This window comes from Macaca fascicularis, chromosome X (genome assembly GCF_037993035.2).
Source record: "Macaca fascicularis isolate 582-1 chromosome X, T2T-MFA8v1.1".
Classification (NCBI taxonomy): Eukaryota; Metazoa; Chordata; class Mammalia; order Primates; family Cercopithecidae; genus Macaca; species Macaca fascicularis.
This window is the reverse complement of record NC_088395.1, coordinates 56,102,214-56,125,716: the sequence shown is the minus strand read 5'-3', so window position 1 is coordinate 56,125,716 and position 23,503 is coordinate 56,102,214. Positions and strand designations below refer to the sequence as shown.

The window sequence follows — 23,503 nt, the reverse complement described above, 5'->3', positions numbered from 1 at the left end:
TCCAAGTTGCTTCCTCTGTTTCCATCTCTTTCAAGAATGCAATGTGTCATAGGTTTGGTCTCTTTATATAATCCCATATTTCTTGGAGGTTTCATTCATTTTTATTCTTTTTTTATTCTGACTGCATTGATTTGAAGGAGCAGTCTTTGAGCTCTGAGATTCTTTGTTCGGCTTGGTCTGTTTTATTATTAGTGCTTCCGATTGCATTCTAAAATTTCTATAGTGAGTTCTTTATTTCCTAAAATCGTTTGGTTCTTTCTTAAAATAGCTACATCATCTTTCAACTCCTGGACCATTTTACTGTGTTCCTAAGAATGGGTTTCAACCATCTCCTGTATCTTGATGAGCTTCTTTGCCATCCAGATTCTGAATTGTATGTCAGTCATTTCAGCCATTTAACTCTGGTTAAGAACCATTGCTGGAGAGCTAGTATAGTCGTTTGGAGGTAAGAAGACACTCTGGCTTTTAGAGTTGCCAGAGTTCTAGCACTGGTTCTTTATCATCTGCATGGCCTGGTGTTTCTTTAATCTTCAAAGTTGCTGTGTTTTGGATGTGGTTTTTTATTTGTATATTCTTCCATGCTCTTGAGGGTTTCAATGTGACATAATTTGGTTTTAATCTATTGGCTTCATTTCTAGATGCTTTCATGGAGCCAAGGCTTGCTTAGCTCAGCACTTTTGGACTACATACTCTTACCCTGAGGGACTGCGACCTGGCCTACGACTTTGTTCTCTGCTTCCTTGAGGTTAAGCACCATCTGCACTGGTGGGACCAGTGTTTCCCAGTCCTGCAGCAACAACAGTCTGATGGGGTCTGTCGGAAAAAGAGCTCTGGCAGGGCAGTGGTGATCCCCCTTACAAATGTGCATCAGTAGGGTGGCAGGGGTCCTCACAAATGTGCATGTCAGTGGGGCGGTGGTGGGTCTGCACACATGTGTGTGCCTGCAGGCCTGTCTGTATGCATGCACCAGAAGGGACAGTGGTGGGTCTGCCCAAACCATCTCTCTTCTATGATTATATTTAATCATATTTTCTTAGAGTTGACAAGAACCTTATCTATTCCTACTCTCCAATTAGTGCTTAAATACTCTCTATAATATTTGTAACAAGTAATTCATTTGTTGTTGCAAGATGTTCTAGACTACTTTCAGTAACTTTTGGGGATTCCATTTCTGTTCTCTCTATCCCACCAGGCAGGGCATTCTGATTGAATGAAGTTTATCTCCGTGCATTTATAACAGTAAAAATATGCTTAACCAGGGATTTAAAAATTGAAAAGGCCCATTTATTTGGGTATAGGAAACAAAAAGAAAATAAAATAGCAAAAATTACACATCCCCCATTTTCTCATTTCTGTTTCCAAGGAGAGATTCTCACAGCCTGAGAGTCCTTCTTCAGATAAAATATGACTGATTAAATGTATAAAACCTCCTGTAGCAGGCCTTGGTTGATGCTGCAACAGTGTCTCACTCCTCCACTGCCCAATCCAGTTTATATTACCTTACCTCTTATAGAGGAAATAATGAGGAAGTTAAGCTGAGTCTCATAGCTACAAGACAGTCCTATTCTGTGACTGGTATTCAAAGTTCCTTCTATTCATACTGCATGTCTGTTCATGAGAACAAGAGCCAAATCTTAGCTGATCTTTTTCTCTTACATCTGTTACATCAGAAGTGGAGCAAATTTATTCCTAAGACCCAGTCAAAGGAGTAAGTGTCAAATTATTACAAGCTAATTTATTTTATCTAGCTAAACATAATACGATTTTATTTTTCTATTCTTGCATCTAAAGCTTCCTGGATGTGTAATCTTGAAAAGTTATTTAACCTCTCCATGCATTAATTTTCTCATATGTTAAATGAGAATAATAATAGTACACACTTTATAGGGTTGTTATAAATTAAATGAGTTTATGATAAACACTTAATGCCTGGAATATAGTAAAGCCTCATTATGTGCCATTATTATTCCCAAAATTGATAAATTTAATAATATTCTGCATATAAATATTCTGTGATTTTCTCAATCTCAACCTCCAAAGTTACATAATTATAAACTAAACTTTAAAAAATATCACCAAGCAATTAACAGTGAATAATCTGAAAAAGGAAATTAAAGAAACAATTCCATTTACAATAGCATCAACAATAATAAAATACTTAAGGATAAACCTAAACAAGGAGGCAAAAGACATGTGCACTGAAAAATACCTAACATGGCTGAAAGAAAATAATGAAAACACAAATAAATGGAAATACATCCTGTGTTCATGTTCATAGACTAGACGACTTAATATTGTTAAGAAGCCACTACTACTCAAAGCAATCTACAGATTCAATGAAATCCTTATAAAAATCCCAACAGTATTTTTTGCAGAAATAGAAAACTTCTTCCTAAAATTCATGTGGAATCTCAAGGGACCCTGAATAGTCAAAGCCATTTCCGAAAAGAACAACAAATTTGGAAGCTTCACAGTTCCTGATTTCAAAACTTAATATAGGTTATAGTGGTAAAAACATTGTAGTACTGGCATAAAGACAGAAACATATACCAATGTAATACAACAGAGAGCCAAGATATAAACTGTTACATATATGGTTAAATGATATTTGACAGGGGTGCCAAGACCACTCAATGAGGAAAGGACAGTCTCCTCAACAAGTGACATTAGGGAAACTGAATAACCACATGCAGAAGAATAAAACTGGACCCTTATCTTACACCATATACAAAAATTACCTGATGTAAATGATGAGTTGATGGGTGCTGACGAGTTGATGGGTGCAGCACAGCAACATGGCACAAGTATACATATGTAACAAACCTGCACGTTATGCACATGTACCCTAGAACTTAAAGTATAATAATAATAATAAAAACAAACAAACAAACAAAATGGATCAAAGACCTAACAACCCAAAACTATAAAGTTCATAAAAAAAACAGTGGGGGAAAGTTTCATGACATTGAACTTGACAATGATTTCTTGGATATGTCACCAAAAGCATAGACAATCAAAACAAAAATGGACAAATGGAAGCACATCACACTTAAAAACTTACGTATCAAAGGACATGATCCACAGACTCAAAAGGCAACTTATAAAATGGGCGAAAATACAAATAAAGTATCAGATAAAAGGTTAATATTCAGCATCCATAAAGAATTCCTGCAACTCAACAACAAAATGTTAAATACAAATGGGCAACTGACTTGAATAAACATTTCTCCCAAGATGATATACAAATGACCAATAAGCATATGGAAAGATGTTCAACACCACTAATCATCAGAGAGATTCAAATTAGAACCACAATGAAATATCACCTCATCTATTAAAATATCTACCATCAAAAGAAAAGCAGAAAAGAACATGTATTGGTCAGGATGTGGAGAAATTGGAACCACTATGCACTGTTGGTAGGACTGTACACCAACAGTGGTACAAGCCTTATGGAAAACAGCATGAAAATTCTGCCCAAAATAAAAAATAATACACCACGTGATTTAGTAATCTCACTTTTGGGTGTATATACAAAAAAAGTCAAAAGCAGAGTCTCAAAGACATATTTGTATACCTATGTTCATAGCAGTTTTATTCACAATAGCCAAGAAGTAGAAGCAACCCTAATTTCCACTTATAGAGAAATGGATAAACAAAATGTCTTTGAATTAGTGAACGTTATCCAGAGAAACAGAACAAATAGCATATAGACAGATAGACAGAAAGAAAGAAAGAAAAAGAAAGAAAGAAAGAAAGAAAGAAAGAAAGAAAGAAAGAAAGAAAAGACAGATAGATAATAGATAGATATTTATTAGAAGGAATTGGCTCATGTGATTAGGAAGGCTGAGAAGTCCCATGATGCTTATACAGATGAGATAGGTAATATATGTGAGTGAACTGGCTGAGTGGGAACTGTTGAAACTGGTCAGGGCATATCTCCTCTAAATGGATGGAGAAATAGAGCTCCAATATCACCATAAAAGCTGAAAATTCCTATCTTTATATGGAATTTCTTGACTTTTAAATATTGGCAATTCATTGGAATAAAATAAATACACTGTATGATTTATGTTCTAAAGCTCCTACATTCATTTATTCAATCATGTAATGAGTATCTCTTGATCACCTACCAGGTGCAACTCTAGGAGCTAAGGATACAGCAGTGAACAAGGAAGACTCTGTCCCTGTCTTCGCAGCCCTTAAATTCTAAATATCAGAGACAAAGTCTTGGTACAGAACCTAATGAAATGCTGAGCAATATTGGGTGCCCAATCAGTACTTGAGCTTAATTAACTCAACAGCCTGAACTTTCTTACTCAATTATTACTCCCATAAAACATTTTTTGTTTGCCCAGTTTAAACCCCAGAAACATGGCAATGTACTCCTAAGTGCTTCCACTATAGCTTTTTCAATACACAGTAGTGAGAGTTACCTTTAAAAACATAAAGCAGATGACATCACTCCTCTGCTCAAAATCCTCTTATGGCTATCATCACACATACAGTAAAACTTGGAATCTTTACATTTGCTTACAAGGCCCTTCACGATCAGATCTTCTGACTCTTCTCTGACCTCATCTCCTACTACTATCACACAGGCAGAATTTTAGTCACAGTGTCATTTTCACTATTCTTCAAAAACTCTAAGAACCCTCCTGCCCAGGACTTTTTAGCTTGCTGTTCCTTCTTCCTATAATTTTTTTCACCCAGGTTCTTGGCATGGCTTGTCCTTCTTGTCATTCATTTGTCTGCTCAAATATCACCTTTTTCCCTCTTTAACAGCCTTGTTGAGTTATATGTACTATAAAGTTCACTAGCTTTAATAGTATAATTTAATAAATTGTAGTAAATTTGAAGTTGTACAACTCTCACCACAATCCAATTTTATAACATTTCCATTACTTTAAAAAGATCCCTCATGCACATTTGCAGTCCTCCCTATTCTTACCCATAGTGCTAGTCAAACATTAATCTACCTTCTGTTACTGTTCTGAACATTTCGTATACATAGAATCACGCAACATGTGGTTTCTTACATCTAGCTTCTTTCACTTAGCATGATGTTTTAAGGTTCATCCTGCCCACTATTGAATATTATTCCATTGTATGGATATACTATATTTTGTTTAACCATCTGTCAGGTGATGAACATTGAGATTTTTTCTGCATCTTGGCTATTATGATTAATCCTGCTGTGAACATTCACATGTAAATCTTTGTGTGGATATATATTTTCATTTCTCTTTAGTAGATACCAATATGTGGAATTGCTAGGGCACATTATAAATCAGTTTCATCTGTTTGAGGAATTGTCAAACTCTTTTCCAAAGTGACTGGATTTTTTACATTTCCACAAATAATGTTTGAAGGCACTGATTTCTCCACATTCACAACACTTACTTTTCATTTTTTTTCTATTATGGTTACCCTGGTGAGTATAAAGTGGCTTCTCATTGTGGTTTTGTTTGCATTTTCCTAATTACTAAGGATGTGAGGCTTTCTCTCATATGGCCATTTGACTATCTTCTTTGGAGAAACGTTTATTCAAATCCTTTGCCTATATTTTAATTGGGTTATCTGTCTTCTAATCACTGAGTTATAAGAGTCCTTTATATAATCTGGATATCAGACTCTTACAAATAGTATGATTTGCAAATATGTTTTCCTATTCTATGGGTTATTTCACTTACTTGAGCTTTTTCTGGAGCACTAAGGTTTTTAATTTAGAAAAAAAATATATATATATGTATATATATGGACATATATATATAGTTTGATTGCTTGTTTGTACCTTTGGTGTCCTATCTAAAAAGGCATTGCCTAACCCAAATCACAACATTTACATTTATGTTTTCTTTTAAGAATTTTATAGTTTCTGCTCTTTACACAATTATGTATGGTATGAGGTAGGGGTCCAATTTTCACATGTGGGTATCACGTTATCTCACCACCATTTGCTGAAAAGACTATTCTTTATCCCATTGAATTGTTTTTGGCACCTTTAATGAAAATTGATTGGCCATAGACACATGGGATTATTTCTGGGCTCAATTCTATTCCATTTATCTAAATGTCTATCCTTATGCAAGTACCACACTATCTATTAACATGGCTTTAGAGTAAGTTTTGAAATTTGGAAATACGAATCCTCTAAATTCTCTACAAGTTTGTTTTGGATATTCTGGGCCCTTTGTATTCAAATATTTATTTTAGGGTCACCTTATCAATTTCTGCAAAAAAAAAAAAAAAAAAGCCAACTGGGATTTTGAGGGATTGGGGTGAAGCTGTAGATCAGTTGGAGGAGAAATGCCATCTTAAAATTGAGTATTCTCATCCATGAACACAATAATTTCTTCTTAGAAGGTTCCTCTGACTACTTTATTTACAATAGCTCAATGGGGCATCCTCACTTCCTGTCATTTTGTATCCCTGTACCCGGCTTTAATTTGCCTTGCAGCACTCACCACTAGTTAACATTATTTGTTTCTCTGATTACTTTGCTATATACTCCTCAAGAATGTGAGCTCCAAGATGTCAGGCAGGAACTTCATCTTGTTCACTACCGTACCTGTAGCGTGATGTTTGATACACACTCGAACAACTACCTTATCTATGGAATGAATACCTAAGCCCTTAAAGTCAAAAGTACTAGAAAATGTAATCTTTGATGATGATTAGGGCATTGAACTCAAGACTCACGTGGGTTTGAAATCTGACTTCACCACTTAGTTGTTATGTGAGTTTGAGCAAATCACAATCTCTATGCACCTCAGTTTTCTCATACAAAATATGGGGATATTAATAATATCCACATCATAAGTTTAACTGAGATAATGGCATTAATGCATTTATCACGGGGCCTGGTCCACAATAAATAATCATTAGGTATTTGTGATGTGTTATAGAGGGCATAAGTAAATATTAGCAGTCATAGTACCAGTGTCATCTTTAATCCCTGTGGAAGGCTGAATGAGGACCTCCCCCAAAGAAGCCTACATTCTAATCCCTGGAATCTATGAATATGTTACCTTACATGTCCAAAGGAATTTTGCAGATGTGATTAAGACAGGTGAAATTGCCGAATTATCCTAGATTACCCAAATGGGTCCACTGTAATCACAAGAGTCCTTATAAGAGGAAGGCAGGGGTCAGAGAAGATGTGACAACAGAGAGGTGGAAGTGATGCAGCCTTGCGCCAAGGAACATGAGTAGCCTCTGGAAACCAGAAGAGGCAAGGAAACAAATTCTTCCCTAGAGCCATCAGAAAGAATGCAGTATCCAACACTTTGATTTTAGGCGTTCTGACCTTCAGAACTATTACATAATAAATTTGTGTTGTTTTAATACACTAAGTTTGTGGTAACTTGTTACAGCAACAATAGGAAATTAATATAGTCCTTTTTGATGTTTTCTAAATAAATGAATAAGTGATTGGAGTCTGTTATTAAAAAGTATTTTTCTCTTCAATGTTTGCTGAAGGCTCTGTTCGTGGGCAACATATGGTCTCCAGTCACCTCCTCACTTCGCTCTAAAAATGGTCCATTACACATCTTAATTGTCAATTTTTCCCCTCTGAGAAATGAATGAAGGCAATAAAAATTGCAACAATGACAAAAAAGTATTTTTCCGTACAATAAACAGCTTACCAAATTGTAGCAGGGAATGTCCTTGATATAAATGGATGGACTAACTGTTATCTTACTCAGCCAGAGTATAAACAAGAACTAAATAACTACTTGAGGCTTCCTCAGAAACGCAACTCCGAAGCCATGATTTTCAGCCGCAGCTGTGCATCTGAGTCACCTGGGTCAATTAAGAACAATCCCAGTGTCCAAACTGTAACCTACACCAATTACATCAGAATGTCTAAGGATTGGGACCCAGTTATCATTATTTTTAATCCATCCGCCTCCGAGGTATTTCCAAAGAGCAGCCAAGATTGAGAAAACCACTGTTCATATATGTCCCAAAGAAGTTGTTTTTAATTACAGCCACTTAGAATGCAGCTGAAAGTTGAAAGCAGATGAAAACCAGAGCAGTAAGCCATTGGCTTTCCTCCATAGCCTTACACTGAATAGCATTTGCATCCCTCTTAAGTTTTCACTTCCTAGAGTTTCTTCCTTCCTCAAAGCCCAAGCCCTCTTCACTGCCTTACCAATAACTATTAGGAAGTCACTGTGGCTAATTATTTTACCAAGGATAGGAAGCAAAATCTGAAGTTAAAATTCAGCTGCTAGTCATCAGAAACCTAGTCACCAATTTTTCTTTCACCTCCCCCAATGAATACACTAATCAAATACCAGTGAAGGCTTCTCATCTACCAGACTTTTAAATTTTGGGGTGTCCTAGACTCGGTCTTCAAATCTCTTTTCTTCTCCATGTACACCCTTTCATTGGGTAATCTAATGTGGTACTGTGTTGTTAAACACCATCTCTAGGCTAATGACTCCCCAATTTTTATTTCCAGCCATGCTGCTCTAGTGCCTCCACTTGGATATCTAATAAGCATTTCAAATTCAATATGACCAGCACTAAACTCTTTATTTTAGTTCCCAAATTCACTCCCCTTCTTCCTCATCTCTGTAAATAGAACCACCATCTTCTCTGTCACTCATGCCAAAAATTAAAAATAATCCATTCTTTTCTTTCCCTTGCCACTGCATTCATTCCATTAACAAGTCCGGTCAACTCTACTTCCAAAATGGATTCTGACTCTGTCTATTTTTCTGTCTCCACTGCTACCATCGAAGCTCAAGAATTATCTCTTTCTTGGGCCACAGTCTCCCAACAGGTCACAGGCATCCAAACAACAGGCTGATATGCTTAAAATGTTTCAATGTCTCAGTGCTTTAAAGAACCCTCATAAAATTTCTCCATTACTTGATCACTATGCACCAGCCACATTGAACTTCTAGCTATTCCCCCAACAGTCTAAGCTCCTTCACTTCAGGGCCTTGCACTTGTTGGCTTCTCTGTCTGACATGCTCTTCTTCCATATTATCACATGTCTAACCCTTTTCCATTATCCTAGGAACCAGCCTAAAGACGACCTAATATAAAAACTTCCCTATGCAACCCAATCAAAACGATCTTCATTCCATATACATTCTAGTCTCTCACCCTTCATTATCCTGTTTTATTTTCATTATAATAGTGACCATAAGCTGAAATTATCTTGGCTATGCATTTGTTGACTAGATTCTTTTAAGTCTGTCACCACTAGAATACAAGCTCCATGAGTGTAAGGTCTTTTTTTTGTCTTGTCAACCACTGTATACCCACCTAATATGTTCACAATCAATATATGATGAATGATGAACTTTGGAGACTAGAGATTCTCCAGACTGGAGTGATACTGAAGGGGGGAGGGATGGTCATCCATCACAGATCACATATAAAGAAAAGATGATTTATTTAAGTAACTGAGGGGAGAAAATTTTTTTTTCTTTTTTTTTTTAATTTTATTTATTATTATTATACTTTAAGCTGTAGGGTACATGTGCATAACGTGCAGGTTTGTTACATATGTATACTTGTGCCATGTTGGTGTGCTGCACCCATCAACTCGTCATTTACATCACGTATAACTCCCAATGCAATCCCTTCCCCCTCCCCCCTCCCCATGATAGGCCCCAGTGTGTGATGTTCCCCTTCCTGAGTCCAAGTGATCTCATTGTTCAGTTCCCACCTATGAGTGAGAACATGCGGTGTTTGGTTTTCTGTTCTTATGATAGTTTGCTGAGAATGATGGTTTCCAGCTGCATCCATGTCCCTACAAAGGACACAAACTCATCCTTTTTTATGGCTGCATAGTATTCCATGGTGTATATGTGCCACATTTTCTTAATCCAATCTGTCACTGATGGACATTTGGGTTGATGCCAAGTCTTTGCTATTGTGAATAGTGCCACAATAAACATACGTGTGCATGTGTCTTTATAGCAGCATGATTTATAATCCTTTGGGTATATACCCAGTAATGGGATGGCTGGGTCATATGGTACATCTAGTTCTAGATCCTTGAGGAATCGCCATACTGTTTTCCATAATGGTTGAACTAGTTTACAATCCCACCAACAGTGTAAAAGTGTTCCTATTTCTCCACATCCTCTCCAGCACCTGTTGTTTCCTGACTTTTTAATGATTGCCATTCTAACTGGTGTGAGATGGTATCTCATTGTGGTTTTGATTTGCATTTCTCTGATGGCCAGTGATGATGAGCATTTTTTCATGTGTCTGTTGGCTGTATGAATGTCTTCTTTTGAGAAATGTCTGTTCATATCCTTTGCCCACTTTTTGATGGGGTTGTTTGTTTTTTTCTTGTAAATTTGTTTGAGTTCTTTGTAGGTTCTGGATATTAGCCCTTTGTCAGATGAGTAGATTGCAAAAATTTTCTCCCATTCTGTAGGTTGCCTGTTCACTCTGATGGTACTTTCTTTTGCTGTGCAGAAGCTCTTTAGTTTAATGAGATCCCATTTGTCAATTTTGGCTTTTGCTGCTGTTGCTTTTGGTGTTTTAGACATGAAGTCTTTGCCCATGCCTATGTCCTGAATGGTACTACCTAGGTTTTCCTCTAGGATTTTTATGGTATTAGGTCTAACATTTAAGTCTCTAATCCATCTTGAATTAATTTTCGTATAAGGTGTAAGGAAAGGATCCAGTTTCAGCTTTCTACTTATGGCTAGCTAATTTTCCCAGCACCATTTATTAAATAGGGAATCCTTTCCCCATTTCTTGTTTCTCTCAGGTTTGTCAAAGATCAGATGGCTGTAGATGTGTGGTATTATTTCTGAGGACTCTGTTCTGTTCCATTGGTCTATATCTCTGTTTTGGTACCAGTACCATGCTGTTTTGGTTACTGTAGCCTTGTTTAAAAGGTTTAGTATTTCTTAGGTACCTATATTAATATGCCCATGATACTTTTAGAATCATTCTCTCTGGTAGATCATTTGAAAAATAATAAAGAATAAAATAATGAAAATCCATGTAGCTAATTCTCAAGTTTGTCAAATTATAGCATGCTGCTATATTTGCTTAAGCTTTTAAACAAGTAAATGAAATATTACAAATATGCTTCATGCCAATGAATAACCCTCCAAGATCCCATTCCTCTCCATCCTAGAAGTAACTACTATCATGAATTTGATGGTTTTATTCCCATACATGTTTTTACACTTTTAGTATATATGTATAAATAGTATAACTGATACATTTTTAAGCCTTATATTTGGTGGTTTTATTCCAATCCATGTTTTTATACTTTTACTATATATGTATAAATAGTATAACTGATATATTTTAAGTCTTATAAAAGTTATCACATTATATGCATTCTGCAATTTGTCCTCCACTCTAATATGATGTTTCTGAGATTTATCCATGTGGCTCTAGTTCATTATTTAGCAGCTATGCATGCTATCAAAATTCCGTAATTATCTATTCTCCTATTGACTGGTATCTGGGTTGTTTCTGTTTTTTGATATCATGAATATTCTTGAAAGAAAGAATATTCTTGAAACAAAGTCTCATTTTTCACAAGTAAATAGTTCCTCTAGATGCTTCTCATACTTTAATGTGCATAAAAATCACTTGGTATCTTGTTAAAATTCAGATTCTGATTCTGTAGGTCTGGGGTGGGGCTTGAGATTACACATTTCTAACAAGCTCCCAGGCGATGTTACAGCTGGTCTATGGACCACATTTGGAGCAGGAAGGCCTTAAAGAGTCTATACCCAGGAGTGAAATTACTGGATCATAGATTATGCAGGTCTTGTACTTTACTAGTAATGCTAAACTATTTTCAAAGTCCTTGTAACAATTAACATTGACACCAACAGTATGAGAATGTTCATAGTTCTCTATACATTCACCTTAGTATTAGTAATTAACAGTATTGCTAACATTTATTGAACACTTTTTATACACCATGATTGTGCTAGGTAAGTATTAGTAAGGTTAGTATTAGTATGAAACTAATTATTCTGTGCTCCACTCCAATCTTTTTTCATGGATGTACATATGGCTCCCCTTCAACTATAAAGTTATTTGGCCACTAGAAGAGTTGGATTTAACCCTAACTCCAACAAAGCCAACTTACCGTGGTCTCTTACCCTATTTTCCATGCTTTTCTCAGGAATATCCCAGTAACTCCCAGTAGCCTAGCCATTCCCCACCAAGGGGGAGAACTGAACAGGCAGCTGAGTCACACAATGAGTGTGGTGAGGAGGATTTCGATCAATTTTCAAATGATACTTTTCTTAATGGCATCATCCCTTGCTCGAATAACATTGTGATTTCTGAGGGAAGAATTGGTTGAAGATATTGGCTAGAAGCTTACTGACTAATATTTTCAAATAGAGGAGGTAGACATTAGGGACAGATGCTGACTAAATGGAGAACAACTAAATACCACCATGTCCAGAAAGGAAGAAAGGTGAATGCTACTATTCAATGGAATAACTTTCACTGATTCAAAGTCTGGTGCTACTTACACCAGCATTCAAAGAGATGGCTGAAAGAGGGGCAGGTCTTCTCAGCACTTGAACATTCTGCTTCTGACAACTGTATCTTTGCTTATGTTTGATGGAATGCTGTAAATCTTTGAGATCTTTAACTTGTTCTATCCATGCCCCAGTTGCCTGATTCTTTTATTATTGATAAGTCTTTGGCTGTCCTATATCCAGCCTCATTATAGGTGCTAAGAGGAGGAGACAGAAAATCTTAATTAAACCCCATTAAAAACATTTATTGAGCACCTTTTATATACCATGACTCTGACAGGTAACAGAAATACAGTGGTTAGAATAGATTCTGATCTCAAAAGAATTTACAGACTAAAGGTAAATGTAGATGATCTAAACCATTCAGCTAAACAGAATGCTAAATAACTTTACAAAAAAACTGTATATGATTTCTAAGTGGATGGATTAAGTAGTACTATATTCCCTCAATTCTAGGATACACATTGTTTGTTGTTTTTTACTTTTTCACAACTCTGAAATCAACATTTATCTTATAATTGATGTAAACTTATAAAAGCTATGACCAACCCATGCTGCAATTTAGAATTCAAAGCATCTTCAGATTAAGGCAATATGGTAAATGTCACTAAAGTTCTCCATGGGTAGAAATAATGTAATATAATTTGAAATGCAACCTTAAAAACAGGTTATACTTGGTGAGTAGAAAGGAGAATATAGTCCCTGGTTGGAAGATGCACACAGTCAAGTCACAGCTGACAACTGTTTCTTCTTTTCTCCCTAAGACAGAGAAAATTGTGGGAAAGCATAATTCTGCACATGCATGCACACAGTCATTAGTGAAGACAGAAAACTGTACTGTATAAAAATGATTGCTGAGTAATTTTAAATTCTCAACAGAAATTCTAGTAAATGCCAAAATTTCTGCAAGAAATGCCTCAAAATCGAAATATTTTCTAAAAATTTTAAAGGTCAATGGATAATGATGGTGATATTACATCCTCTTAAACTGGCTGTTTAATAACTGATCATTTTAAATAATATAACAGGAATGTTCTCTTTGTTTGCCATTATCTGTTTTGGGCCATAAAAAGCAAAGCTTTATTTCAGCAACACAAGCTTTCATAACATTGCCAACCACTTATGTAAGTAGATCTGATAAAGCACCTTAAAGCAGAAATTGTTTGTTCTGAGAAGACTAGAACATCTTGGTTGAGTATAAAGGGTAGAAATGGACTGTCTGTTTTAAATGGTGATCGGACAACCATATAGTCATATGGGAAAGGATAAAATTAAACCTCTTCCTTATGCTATATGCACAAATAAATTATAGATATATTAAAGCATGAAAAGCAAAATGGTAAATATGTTGAAGAAAACACAAGAAAACTCTGATAAAACAAATCAGAGCAAGGAAAGCTATCTTAAATAAGACGTAAAAATGTACAAAGCATAAGAAAAAGACATCCATTGGAGTACCTCAATAGTTAAAACATTTAAACATTAAAATAACATAAACAGAATTTAAAAAGAGTGTGCTATTAACATAAAAGATGGGAGTATTCCCCTTCTCCCAAGTGTAGGGTGCACTTAGTGACTTCAATGAAAAGGGAAAGTGTTTCCTGAAATACAGCATACACCACAAAGATACTCCTCGAGAAGAGCAGCCTCAAGACACATAATTATCAAATTCACCAAGATTGAAATGAAGAAAAAAATGTTAAGAGCAGACAGAGATGATGGTCAGGTTACCCACAAAGGGAAGCCCATCAGACTAACAGAGGATCTCTCAGCAGAAACTCTACAAGCCAGATGAGAGTGGGGGCCAATATTCAACACTCTTAAAGAAAATAATTATCAACCCAGAATTTCATATCCAGCCAAATTAAGCTTTATATGTGAAGGAGAAATAAAATCCTTTACAGACAAGCAAATGCTGAGAGATTTTGTCACCACCAGGCCTGCATTACAAGAGCTCTGAAGGAAGCACTAACTATGGAAAGGAAAAACCAGTACCAGCCACTGCAAAAACATACCAAATTGTAAAGGCCATTGACACTATGGAGAAACTGCATCAACTAACAGGCAAAATAACCAGCTACCATCATAATGACAGAATCAAATTTACACATAACAATATTAAATTTAAATGTAAGTTGACTAAACGTCCCAATTAAAAGACACAGACTGGCAAAATGGATTAAGAGTCAAGACCCAACAGTGTGTTGTATTCAGGAGAACCATCTCACATGCAAAGACACACACAGGCTCAAAATAAATGGATGGAGAAATATTTACCAAACAAATGGAAAGAAAAAAAAAGCAGGGGATGCAATCCTAGTCTCTGATAAAACAGACCTTAAACCAACAAAGATCAAAAAAGACAAAGAAGGGCATTACATAATGGTAAAGGTATCAATGCAACAAGAAGAGCTAACTATACTACATACACATGTACCCAATACAGGAGCACCCAGATCCATAAAGCAAGTTCTCAGAGACTTACAAAGAGACTTAGACTCCCACACAATAATAGTGGGAGACTTTAACACCTCACTGTCAATATTAGACAGATCAACAAGACAGAAAATTAACAAGGATATTCAGGACTTGAACTCAGCTGTGGAAAAAACGGACCTAATAGACATCTACAGAACTCTCTACTCCAAATCAACAGAATACACATTCTTCTCAGCACCACATTGCACTTATTCTAAAATTGACCACATAATTGGAAGTAAAACACTCCTCAGCAAATGCAAAAGAACAGAAATCATAACAGTCTCTCAGACCACAGTGCTATCAAATTAGAACTCAGAATTAAGACTCACTCAAAACTGCAAAACTACATGGAAACTGAACAATCTGCTCTGGGTAAATAACAAAATTAAGTCAAAAATAAATAAATTCTTTGAAACCAATACGAACAAAGTCACAATGTACCAGAATCTCTGGAACACAGCTATAGCAGTGTTTAGACAGAAATCTATAGCACTAAATGCCCACAGGAGAAAGCAGGAAAGATCTAACATCGACACCCTAACATCACAATTAAAACAATGAGAGAACCAAGAGCAAACAAATACAAAAGTAGGAAGAATACAAGAAATAACTAAGGTCAGAGCAGAACTGAAAGAGATAGAGATACGAAAAACCCTTCAAAAAATCAATGAATTCAAGAGTTGCCTTTTTGGAAAAGATTAACAAAATAGACCACTAGGTAGACTAATAAAGAAGAAAAGAGAGAAGAATCAAATAGACAAAATGAAAAAAGATAAAGGGGATATCACCACTGATCCCACGGAAATACAAACTACCATCAGAGAATACTACAAACAACTCTATGAAAATAAACTAAAAAATCAAGAAGAAATGGATAAATTCCTGGACACACACACCCTGCCAAGACTAAACAAGGAAGAAGTCGAATTCCTGAACAGACCAACAACAAATTGGTCTATTGAGGCAGTAATTAATAACCTACCAACCAAAAAAAAAAAAAGTCCAGGACCAGATGGATTCACAGCCAAATTCTATCTCAGGTACAGAAAAAAGCTGGTATTCCATTCCTTCTGAACCTATTCCAAGCAATAGAAAAAGAGGGAATCCTCCCTAGCTCATTATATGAGGCCAGCATCATCCTGATACCAAAACCTGGCAGAGACACAATGAAAAAAGGAAATTTCAGGCCAATACGCCTGATGAACATCGATGCAAAAATCCTCAATAAAATACTGGCAAATCAAATCCAGCAGCACATCAAAAAGCTTATCCACCACAATCAAGTTGGGTTCATCCCTGGGATGCAAGGCTGGTTCAACATATGCAAATCAATAAGTATAATCCATCACATAAACAGAACCAATGACAAAAACCACAAGATTACCTCGATAGATGCAGAAAAGACCTTCAATAAAATTCAACAGCCCTTCATGCTAAAAAACTAAATTAGATATTGATGGAACATATCTCAAAATAATACGAGCTATTTATGACAAACCCACAGCCAATATCTCACCGAATGGGCAAAGGCTGAAAGCATTCCCTTTGAAAACCGGCACAAGAGAAGGATGTGCTCTCTCACCACTCCTATTCAATATAGTATTGGAAGTTGTGGCCGGGCCAATCAGGCAAGAGAAAGAAATAAAGGTATTCAGATAGGAAGAGAGAAAGCCAAATTGTCTATGTTTGCTGATGGCATGACTGTATATTTAGAAAACCCCATCGTCTCAGCCAAAGAACTCCTTAAGCTGATAAGCAACTTCAGCAAAGTCTCAGGATACAAAATCAATGTGCAAAAATCACACGCATTCGTATACACCAATAACAGACAAACAGAGAGCCAAATCATGAGTGAACTCCCATTCACAATTGCTACAAAGATAATAAAGTATCTAGGAATCCAACTTACAAGGGATATGAAGGACCTCTTCAAGGAGAATTACAAACCACTGCTCAACAAAATAAAAGAGGACACAAATCCATGGAAGAACATTACATTCTCATGGATAGGAAGAATCAATATCGTGAAAATGGCCACACTGCCCAAGGTAATTTATAGATTCAATGCCATCAGCATCAAGCTACCAATAACTTTCTTCATAGAAATAGAAAAAAACTCTTTAAATTTCATATGGAACCAAAAAGAGCCCATATAGTCAACACAATCCTAAGCAAAAAAAAAAAAAAAAAAAAGCTGGAGGCATCACGCTACCTGACTTCAAACTATACTACAAGGCTACAATAACCAAAACACCATGGCACTGGCACCAAAACAGATATATAGACCAATGGAACAGACACAGAGGCCTCAGAAATAACACCACACATCTACAACCATCTGATCTTTGACAAACCTGACAAAAACAAGCAATAGGGATAGGATTCCCTATTTAATAAATGGTGCTGGGAAAACTGGCTAGCCATATGCAGAAAACTGAAACTGGACTCTTTCCTTACACCCTATACAAAAATTAACTCAAGATGGATTAAAGACTTAAATGTAAGACCTAAACCCATAAAAACCCTAGAAGAAATCCTAGGCAAGACCATTCAGGACATAGGCATGGGCAAAGACTTCATGACTAAAACACCAAAGGCAATGGCAACAAAAGCCAAAACTGACAAATGGGATCTAATTCAATGAAAGAGCTTCTGCACAGCAAAAGAAACTATCAGGAGAGTGAACAGGCAACCTACAGAATGGGAGAAAATTTTTGCCATCTCTCCATCTGACAAATGGCAAATATCCAGAATCTACACAGAATGTAAACCAATTTACAAGAAAAACACAAACAAACAACCCCATGAAAAAGTGGACGAACGATATGAACACATATACACCATGGAATGGAATACTATGCAGACATAAAAAAGGATGAGTTCATGTTCTTTGCAGGGACATGGGTGAAACTGGAAACCATCTTTCTCAGGAAACTAATACAGGAACAGAAAACCAAAAACCAAATACCACATGTTCTCACTCATAAGTGGGAGTTTAACAATGAGAACACATGGACACAGGGAGGGGACCATCACACACCTGGGCCTATCAGGGGGTAGAGGGCTAGGGGAGGGATAGCATTAGGAGAAATACCTAAAGTAGGTGATGGGTTGATGGGTGCAGCAAACCACTATGGCACATGTATACCTATGTCACAAACCTGCACGTTCTGCACATGTATCCCAGAACTTAAGGTATAATTAAAAGAAAAAAAAAAAAGAAAAGGGAAAGTGGAGAAACTCAGCAGACAATCTAGACAATCTTAACCAAATGGTCAAGGTTAACATCTCCAGTAATAAGTCATGTAAATATCATGTACCTCCTAATATGACATGATGAGAAGGACACCTCACCTCTGTGGTATTCTCACCCAAAATCCATAATGTCAGTCTAATTATAATTAGACTCAGTCAATTTACATTCTTCAAAATATTAGAACACTAACATTAAAAAATGTCAAGGTCATAAAAGATCGCAAAACTGTCACAGAGCAGAGGAGACTAAGGAGACATGAAGACTCAATACAATCTGTATTCTATATTGGATTCCAAAAGAGTAAAAGAGGTATTAATGGAAATATTGAGAAAACTCAAATAAAATATGTAGTTTAGTTAGCAGTATTGTATCATATCAATGTTCACTGTTTAGTTTTGACAAATGTATCATAGTTAGGAAAACTGGGTAAAAGATATATATAGAAACTCTCTGTTGTATCCTTTGCAACTTTTCTTAGTATAGACAATCCACAGGCTGGGGAAAATATTTACAACACACATAATCAGAAAATAGTACACAAAATATATTAAAAATTCCAAATCAGTAAGAGAAAAACCAAAAATAACTAAAAAACGCAAATGAATGAACAGAACTTTCAAAGAAAATAATCTGAATGATCAATCAACCTTCGAAATGATCCACAATCTTTTAGAAAGGAAATAGGAATTAAAGCTATACATTACCATTTTATACTCCCTAGACTGGAAAATTAGTAAGTCTGACATCTGATAATTCCAAATAACAATACAGGGAAACAGGAACTACATAGTTAATGGCTGAGGTGAGGAAGGGGGGTTGAACTCCAAACTGTAACATCTACACTAAAGAGCCAAGCCTGGTAAAGTTGAAAGTGTGTATACACCATGTCTCAAGTCTGCTTCTAGATCTCTGCCCTAGAAAAACTCTCATATATGTGCAGAAGGAGAAAGAAACACATACAAGACACTCATCGCAGCACTATGCATGATTAAAGAGAAAGAGAGGACAGAGAGATTTGGATTTTTCATTGTCACAACGGAGGAGTTGCTACTGGTATATAGTGGGTAGAGGCCAGGGATACTGCTACACATCTTACGATGGACAAGATAGCCCTCCAGAGGAAAAAATTATCTTGCTTAAAACATCAATAATGCCAAAACTGAGAAATCTACAGTTATCACAAGAGTATAGGTATAATTGTTTTCTAACCCAAGAAAATATTTCCACTGGATTCTAAAATCTCTTCCTGATCACTTTTATATTCAAGGAGTGTTGGTTAGACTCCATAATTTGTACTTTCATCCTGTTTGTCCTACTGTCTGCTTTGTACTTCAGTTTATTCATAATTTTGCATTGGCACTTCTACAGACCTCCTTTCTCTGTAGGAAATTTTATTCCACGTTCCACAACTCACTTTTTTCTTAGGTTTGTCTATCAGTATGTCTGAGCATGTGATCTTGCTTTGGAAGCTTCAAGTGAACTATAATGCAAATTTGATTAATTAAATATCTAGTCTCTTTGGCCCTTGAGTTACCAAAAAAAAAAAAAAAAAAAAAAAAAAAATTGGGCTGCTTAATTATAAAGTACACTCCATGTTCCTAAAATTGCAAAAATGCTGTATTTATTCAGTCAAGTTTTAGTAGTCTTCCTGACTACACTAACAGCAGGCTAAGGATATTTTTTAAAGGTATCATACGGTATATTTTAGTTTAAAACCCTAGGGCCTGATCCCAACTGTTAGCCCCCATATGCAAAGTAAATTATCATATTCCCAACAAATAAGAAAGTAAATATATAAGAGAATGAATGGCAAGTGGGAAATTGAGTGTGTAAGTAAATACACAGACTAGTGTAATCAGGAAGTCTACTAAAAATTGACTCTGAATAAATAAAGCATTTTTGCAATTTTAGAGACATGGAGAGTACTTTATAATTAAGCAGCCCAATTCGTATCTGTAAATACACAGATAGGAAGCATGGAAAGACAGGGAGATATATGGAAAGACAGGGAGATGTCATAGATTTACAAAGACAATCTTGGTTCAGCTCCCTAGTGCCTACTGCTTTTTTCCTCTAAAGTTTCCTCAGACTCATAGGATTTGAATAGGGGGCATCCTGAAGGGCATCAGTGTCACAAGTTTGCAAAATACTTTTTACAGCCTATCCTTATCTCTAACTACTCAGGCAGCAGAATCTGTGCTTCATCCAAACTTGTCTACTCAGAGGTTACACATCATGACCACAAATATTAACAACTTTCTACTAAGTGTCAGACCATGTACTAGGCACCAAGAATATGATGCTAAAATAACTAAAGGAGTATAATTGGATTGTTTATAACACAAAGGATAATGCTTGATAGGATGAATACCCTATTTTCCATGATGTGAGTATTATGTATTACATGTCTGTACCAAAATATCTCATGTACCCCATAAATATATACACATACTATGTCCCCACAAGAATTTTAAAATGTTTTTAAAAGGCAGACATATTTCCTGTCTTCATGGAACTTATAGTCTAGCAGGCTGACTTTAGACCATCCCTCGTCCCCACAAAAATTGCCAATCTCTCCTTTCTGCCCTTGATAAAATTTCATCTTCAAAAATGTAGTTCAAGCTTTTCCACCTCCTTGAGGTCTTTTCCAACCATCTTGTCCACTATAATTGGTCTTAAATCTGGATTCCTGGAGCACCAGGTATCTTCCCTTCGTGTTGGGCATTCTTCACTGCCTTGTATACCTATTTCTTTATGGGCCTCACCCACCCAATTGAACCATAAATATGTTTACAGCACAGATCAAGCCATACTCATTCCTTACCCTAGTGCTTGGCATGGTGCCTGGCATGTAGTAAATGCAACAGATGGTATTGTTGCTGCTGCTCCTAGTTAAGACAGTATAATATGTAGTGTGTGTGCATGTGTGTGTGTGTGTGCACTCATGTGTAGTGACAGATAGAAATCCATGGCCTTTCATACATTTGCACCCTGACATGTATTGCCCCCTTACCCTTTTGTCTGGTTAATACATAGGCTTCTTTCAAAAACAAGTGAAATGTTACCTACTTTCCGAACTAAACTGTTAGCTCCTTGACAGCAGGGGCCATAGTTTATTTACGGTAGAACCCTTGGAGTACAAAAGTTGCTAAATGAAATGAAACCACCAGGCCGGGTGCAGTGGCTCACGCCTGTAATCCCAACACTTTGGGAGGCCGAAGCAAGCAGATCACCTGAGGTCAGCAGTTCGAGACCAGCCTGGCCAACATGGGGAAACCCCGTCTATACTAAAAATACAATTAGCCGGGCGTGGTGGCAGGTGCCTGTAATTCCAGCTACTAGTGAGGCTGAGGCAGGAGAATCAACTGAACCTGGGAGGCTGAGGTTGCAGTGAGCCGAGATGGCGCCACTGAGCTCCAGCCTGGGAGACAGAGCGAGACTCCCTCACAAAAAAAGGAAAAAAGAAAAAAAAAAAAAAAAAAAAACACGAAACCACCAATCCTCCACATAAATAACAGGAGAGACTTCAGTCAGTTTGTTCCACTGACACTGATTGCTGACACTGATTTTCACATGTGCTTTCACCCGATTCTTCCTGTTTGTGTTACAAAATCCCCAGGCATTTGAGTATCAAATGAAGTAAAATATGAAAGTATCTGGCATTAAGTAGATGCTCCATAAAAGCCCTCTTCCTCTATGTTCATTCATTGCATGAACAAATATTGACTGCCTAACATGTAACACACCCTATTTTATGCTCTGGGAAAAAAATGCATCAAACAATAACAAACAAAAATCCAAGCCTTCATGAACCTTACATTCCAATAAGGGGAAATAGGCAATAAACAAAATAAATACATAATGGTCAGACAGTATCACATTTAAGAATAAAAATGAAGCAGGCAATAAAAATTAATTAAGAATGTCAGGGCACGGTGGCTCACGCCTGTAATCTCACCACTTTGGAAGGCCGAGGCGGGCGGGTCACGAGGTCAGAAGATCGAGACCATCCTGGCTAACACGGTGAAACACCGTCTCTACTAAAAAGAAGAAAAAAAAAATTAGCTGAGCGTGGTGGTGGGCACCTGTAGTCCCAGCTACTCGGGAGGCTGAGGCAGGAGAATGGCGTGAACCTGGGAGGCGGAGCTTGCAGTGAGCTGAGATCGTGCCACTGCACTCCAGCCTGGGTGACAGAGTGAGACTCCTCTCAAAAAAAAAAAAAAAAAAAAAAAAGAATGTTAGGGGTAGGTGGGGCTGAATTATTGTGTATAGAATAGTCAAGGAAGGCTTCTCTGAAGAGACAATATTTAAATAGAAATCTGAATGAAGACACGGAGTCAGCCATGAAAATATCTGGGGTAAAGGGAAGAGTGTTAAGAGTAAAAGTGAATACAAAAGTCTTGCGGCAGGCATATGCTTAGCATGATTAAGGAACATCAAGAAGGGCTTTTATAGATCAGACCATAAGTATTTCCTGAATCCAAACCCATTTACACACTATACATGAATGTTCTATGATGTACAGATATGTATCTATATACATACACACACACACATATACACACACACACACATATACACACATACACACACATATATATTTGTGGATATCTAAGTGTTACGGGTTAAATTGTGCCCTACCAAAAGATATGTTGAAGTATTAACCTTCGGTACCTGTGAATGAGGTTTATCAGAATTTTATACCGACAGAAACACTGCCAGTCTGGGCTGAAAAAGACAGAGATGAGGAAAATGCAGGAAGAATAATTTCCTGTTTTCTTTAGTTAGTTTTTTTTTGTTTTTTTTTTTTTAATTTCCAACATTTATTTTAAGTTCAGAGGTACATGTGCAGGACACGCAGGTTTCTTACATAGGTAAATGTGTGCCATGGTGGCTTGCTGCACAGACCATCCCATCACCTACGTATTAAGCCCAGGATCCATTAGATATTCTTCCTGATGATCTCTCTCCTCCCACCCCTCACCTTCTGACATGCCCTAGTGTGTGTTATTCCCTAACCCCACCCATGTGTCCAGGTGTTCTCATCATTCAGCTCCCACTTACAAGTGAGAACATGTGGTATTTGATTTTCTTTTTTTGTGTTAATTTGCTGAGGATAATGGCTTCCAACTCCATCCATGTCCCTGCAAAGGACGTGATCTTATTCCTTTTTACAGCTGCATATTATTCCATGGTGTATCTGTACCACATTTTCTTTATTCAGTCTATCATTGATGGGCATTTAGGTTGATTCCATGTCTTT

General features: G+C 36.7%; 1 protein-coding gene across 1 annotated transcript in view; it reads right to left on the bottom strand.

Annotated features, from left to right (window-relative positions):
- Nucleotides 1–23,503, bottom strand: part of KLF8 (KLF transcription factor 8) — a 291,262-nt gene that overhangs the window by 252,476 nt on the left and 15,283 nt on the right. The window contains exon 2 of the mRNA XM_065538337.2: nucleotides 22,199–22,280. The gene's annotated coding sequence lies outside the window, so the exon portion shown is untranslated. The remainder of the gene's footprint in view (nucleotides 1–22,198; nucleotides 22,281–23,503) is intronic.